We start from the raw sequence: 5,939 nt of genomic DNA, 5'->3' as shown, positions 1-5,939 counted from the left end.
GGTTAAATTGAGAGGAAAGAATAAAAGGATTGCTTTGCAGCAGTGAGGGTCCAGTGGAGATCGGAAAACATCAATTTATAGCCAAACCAGTCATGCAAATTGTGTAACTTCCTCTTAGCATTTTGCAACAAGTAGGAGTAAAGAAGACAGCTGGTAGAAGTAGTGGCTTAGAAAGGAATGAGGGGACAAGGAGGCAAAAGATTTAAAGGTTAGAGGTCACTGAAAAATTGAGCATATGGTCAAGATTTTGAAGGGAAGAAAGTGAGGCCAGAGTAAGGGAGATAGCCTGGGAAATCAGGGAGGGGTGGAATGCCTGGAAGTCCAAGTAAAGTTCAGGAGCGATGGCTATCATAGGCTATGATAGATAGAAGAATTTCAGACTGAGAATATGGGATGCTTTGGGGTGAGATCAAGGAATGACCACCCCTGAGTGTGGCTGAGCTGGGGTGAAGGTACAGCTCATGGTAGTCGAGGAGATTGATGACAGGAAGTATTTGAGAGGTCGTCCACTTGTAAATTTGTAAGTCTCCCCGTAAGAAGACAGGGTCCAGGAGAGAAAAGAAGGCAGATTTTGAACCCCATGAGGAAGGAGGTAAGATTATATGACAGCAGGAAAAATAACAGCCACCAGGATGCAGAGAGAGTGATGGAGCTGGAGGGTGCTGAGAGATGGTGGTTTGTATTGGAACGAGAAGCATGCCTACTGGTCATCCTTGCCAGTGTACTGGGGAGGGTGTGGGGCATGAGAGAAGGCTGTCCAATACTAGAGAGGGCGGCCATGGACACAAGATCTTTTGGATGGGGCCAGGTTTCCATACCTGCAAGAATACAGAAGATGTATGACAGGAAGAGATCTAATAGGAAGGGTAAGTTTTATTATCAATAGTTTGGGAGTTCCATAGGGCACAATGAAAGGGGAGATGAGAGTTGGATAGGGACATCAGAGAGGGATAGGGTCAACATAGAAAGGTCTACAGGGTATAGGGAATGGTATCTTTCATCTAGGCTCAGGTAGGAGGCGGGAACCTTATATTTGTGATACATTGGAAAAATCACTGGTACTGGAGTCAGGAGATTGGGTTCAGATCCCACCTTGGAGACTACTTGTGTGACCTTGGCTACATCACTTTACTTTTCTGGATTTCAGTTTCCTCTCCATAAAATGAAGTGGGTGGACTCCATCGCCTGTAAGGTCCCTTTCAGCTCTAAATTTGTGAATCTGCTTCTAGATTTGGGAGAAATTATTAGCACATCATATAAGCCCTGCCAATTCACTGGAGGTATATGTGCTCTTGGAGCACCCCCTGGTGGACAGAGAAGAGTAAAAGGGGGCAAACACTAATGAATAGATACGTCCAAACACAACAGTACTTGGATCTGCTGTACTCTCCTTCTTAGGACAAGCAAAGAAGCTGAGGAGACAGGAAGTGATGCTATACCCTGCAAAACTAGCATAGTGGAGCCAAAATTCTGTTCCAAGTATCCCACCCAACTCAGCCTAAAAGCAGTTTCTCTTATGGAAGATATAGGATCACAGGATCCAGAATTGGAAGGGATCCTTTAGAGATCATCTAGTCCAGGGGTTCTTAACTTTTTGTGTGTAATGACATTATTTGTGTGTAAGACATTATTTTAATAAAAGCTCCCTAGGCATCCCCCTTTGCTTGCCAAAGGGGGATGCCTAGGGAGCTTTTATTAAAATAATGTCTTTAAATAATTGAAAGAAATGCTCCTTTTTGGTTAGAAGAGAGTAAAATTAAGGATGTAATGTTTTTTTTTCTTAGGTTTGCAGATTCCCTGAAATCTATCCATGGACTCCAAGTTATGAACCTCTACTCTAGTCCAGACCATCCATTTTTACAGAAGAGGAAACTGAAACCCCAAAAGGTCAAGTAACCTATCCCAGGTCATATAGCCAATAAGTGGCATAGTTGGAACTCAAAGTCATGTCCTTCAGCTCTCCCTGGTGCCCTCTTGCCACACTCATGCATTGCCCTTAGGGACAGATTTGTAAAATGGGCTGAAATGGGTGCAGCTTGCTATGTTGAAGCAAGAGGGAACACTGTTCCATTTTAAAAGACTTAAGTTTTCCTCCCAGTCTGTAGCAGCCTCAACAGCTTTGCACCTAGTCAGCCTGGGCTGCTAATGAGTTAATCAAGGCCCATAGTAAAGGATCCTACATTGTTTTACGATCTTTTGGTGTACTTTCTAAGGGGAAGTTTGGGTATTTATTTGCATGGTTGCCTGAAGTCCAAATCCCAGGCTGGAGAACCAAAAAGAACGGTATTAATAAACCAGGATAAACCAGGATAGAAAATTAAAGTTGCATACAATTTATGGGAGAACATTTGCCTCCTGTGTTACGACTCCCTTCGAGCAGATTACTTGAGACCATTGTAGTCAGGAAGCATCACTTAAGTGCACATGTGTGCACATGCACACACCCTTTAAACCTTGTATGCTTCAGAAATTTTGCCCAAAGGGGGCACATTCCTTCTTAGACTTAATGAAAGATGAGCTGACCTAGTTAATCCATTCCCTAGAATGTAGGGAGAAGAATTCAGACGCAGAACAACCACAAGGGTACCAACTCCTTATTTTGGCACTCAACGCCCTACACAAGCTACTCCAAGGATATCCCCTACTGTAGATCCTCCAGTGGTGTCAAACTTCAACCTGCAGGCCCTAAAAAGCTCTGAAGGAATCCTAGCTAAATGTCATTAGGAAATGTTTAACAAAATAAATAAAAGTACAATACAATATGGATAGTGTTAACATGTGGCTTCAGATGAAAAAATGCAATTGGAAAGTATTTAACAAAATAAGGAAAATATATTGGAACATAGATAATGTTAATTTGTGGCTTTCCCTGAGTCAATATGCTGCCTGCAGAGATTCTTAGGTGCAGTTTAGTGGCCCCATTACAATTTGACTCTGACACCCCTGTTGTAGATGACCTACAGGCCCCAAATTTTTATAAGGAGGATACTGAATCCCAGAGAAGTTAAATGACTCGGTCAGGGTCACACAGCCAGTAAGTATCTAATGCAGAATTTGAATTTGGACCTTCCTAGGTCACAAATAGGATCCTGGATCTAGAGCTGGAAGGATAGATGTCATCAAGTCCAACCCCTTCACTTTAGATGAGGAAACTGAGGCCCAGAGGGGTAAAGTGACTTGCCTGAAGTCACACAGGCTGTAAATGGCAAAGTTAGGATTCTAATCCAGGTCTTCTAAGTCAAACCTAGGCCTCTTCCAATGTACCATGTTCCCCCCTAAGGATTCTCTGTTCTAGATCACTGGCCTCCAAATTTTGTTGATTTCACACCCTTAAACAATTTTGAGTATGGACCCCCAATTATGTGTATGTTTACTTATGTATGTGTATGTGCTACTATACCAATGATTATATAATTGCAAAACAAAACTGAAATTTTAAAATGACAAGAAAAAAATGAAATAATATTTTAATTCCAATGGGAAAACAACATTTGATTCCAGGGACAATAGGGAGCAATTGTAGTTTATTGGGAGGAGGAGTGACATTATCAGATCTGTGCTTTAGGAAAATATTTTAGCACTTGAGTGAAAGATGGCTTGAAGAGGGGAGAGACTTGAGGAAAGGAGACCAGTAAGGAGGTTATTCTAATATTTCAACTGAGAGGCAATGAAGGACTAAACAGATGGCCATGTAAGAAGAGAAAAGGGGACAGAGATAAGAGCTGTTGCTGAGGTAGAAATAACAAGACTTAGCAACTGATTGGATGTGTAGGGTGGGAGAGAGGGAGAAGTTGAGGATGACAGTAAGGTTGGGAAGCTGGGTAACCAAGACAATAGTGGTACCCTTGGCTGAAACGGGGAAGTTCAGAAGAGGGGAGGATTTGGGGTGGGGGTGAGAATGGAATGAGATCAGCGCTGTACATTACAGCTCATGCATGCCTGTGTATCCTGTGTAACTCATTCTCTCTCACCCAAAAGGAAAAAGGGGGGAAGTAGGGCTCTTAAGCAAGCAAGGGTCACCACCCCAAAAGACTCTGTCGCAGCCACCAGGTGAGGGGGAGAGGGAATTTTTCCAACAGCACCTGTTCAGGTTATATAACTGGCTCGAGGGTCCAATGCTTATCCTGTTGAGAGGGTGGTATGTGATCCAACTTTCCACTTCCTGATTGGTTGTTCACACACACACACACACACACACACACACACACACACATCCCTCAGGTCTGGCCATGGCCCTCACTTTACAGATCTTGGCTCTAAATAAACTGGACCACATGAAGTCTACGGGAACACATCTGTCCATTTCTTCCTCTCCCAAGGTTCAATATCTTGTTTCTAACCGTAGATCTAAGACAGATGGATTTTATGTATCTTTTATCTGTTGCTGGGTCTCATTTTCTCTACTAAATTTTTAAGGTTCTTGAAGGTAGGGCTTAATGTCTTATTTACCTTTATATCTTCCCTAATCCTTATCACAAAGGAAGTGCTTAATAATTGCCTAATGAAGAAATGAATGGACAAGCAAACCGACAAATGAGTATCTCCCTCCCAGCAATGGCATGGAGAAAGTGGGAAAAAGTGAAATCAGTGTTAACATGGCACTACTGAGTGATAATCCCTCCACTCTCATTAAAACATCTGCATATGTATGGCATGGTTTTTTTAAGGTTCACATGATAAAAACCCTAAAATGTAGCTCCAAGAACACTTGACAGAAAGTTGAAAGAAAAGATGCTTAATACAATATCATAATTGTTAGACATAAAATGCCGCTAAGTCTTAAAAGATGCAAATCATTTGCTATTCATTTCAGGTCTGTGTATCAAAGAGCTGGCAACTCATCAAAAGTATTTGGCAAGATCACAACGTCCCCAAATGGTTATTTTTCTTTTTTAATAATTTTTTCCCAGGTCTCCAAAGGCAGCTAAATTTACAATGTAATAAAACAAATATGAGGAAGAAAGATAAAGGTGACACTCCTTTTTACATATTCTACATTCCAGCCAAACTGGACTATTTGCTATTCCTTATTTTACAGATGAGGAAACTGAGGCTTCCTTAAGTGGCAAAATCAGGATTCAAACCCAGATCTCCTAAGTCCAATGGCACAAGTATAAGACCCTGTGATGGAGGACTTTTGGGGATACAAGGATGAATAAGATATGGTCTCTGGCCCTCAAGGACCTTACAATTTAGATCAGAGGTGTCAAATTCCCAGCCCTGAGACCCTAGAGTCCAGCAAAACTCCTTCTTGAGTGGCAGCAGAACCAAATTAAAATATAATTGGGAAATGTTTACCAAAATAACTAAAAATACAATACAACACAGATAATGCTAATTTATGGTTTTCTAAGTCTGTTTATATTTGAGTTTGCTACCACTGGTCTAGCTAGATAAGGAACTAATCCAGAAAGAGAGCTAACAGTGCAATAACAATAATAAATGGCAATAAGTGAACTTTATTTTAGGCAATAGGGACCCAAGAAGAATAGTAGAAAGAGTATTTAGTTTGAAGTCACAGGTTAAAATCCTGGCTCTGTCACTTACTACCTTCATGACCTTGGGCAAGTCACTGCTCTATTCTGGGTATCTGTTTGCTCATCTGTGAAATTGGGGCTGAGCTGGAGAAGACCATGCAAGGATCTGTTGAGGGAATAGGAAACCTTGAGCCTAGAGAAGCAGAGTTATGGGGAAGGGAGGGCAGGAAGAAGGTTCAGCCTTGTTCCACTGAGTCCCAGAGGGCAGATCTAGTAGCAATGAGAGAAGCAGATTTTGGCTCAGTGTAAATATGACAGAGGCCTACTACTTGCACCAACCCCATTGGCTTGCTCATCTGATGTGACTTCCCCATATAGAGAAGCTAGGAATCCCGCTCCCAGGAGAGTCATAATTTTGTATACTGGAAGGTGGAGAAACTGGAACATGTGTGGACATTCTGT

Source organism: Notamacropus eugenii, chromosome X (assembly GCF_028372415.1).
Source record: "Notamacropus eugenii isolate mMacEug1 chromosome X, mMacEug1.pri_v2, whole genome shotgun sequence".
Taxonomy (NCBI): Eukaryota; Metazoa; Chordata; class Mammalia; order Diprotodontia; family Macropodidae; genus Notamacropus; species Notamacropus eugenii.
This window is presented reverse-complemented; position numbering follows the sequence as displayed.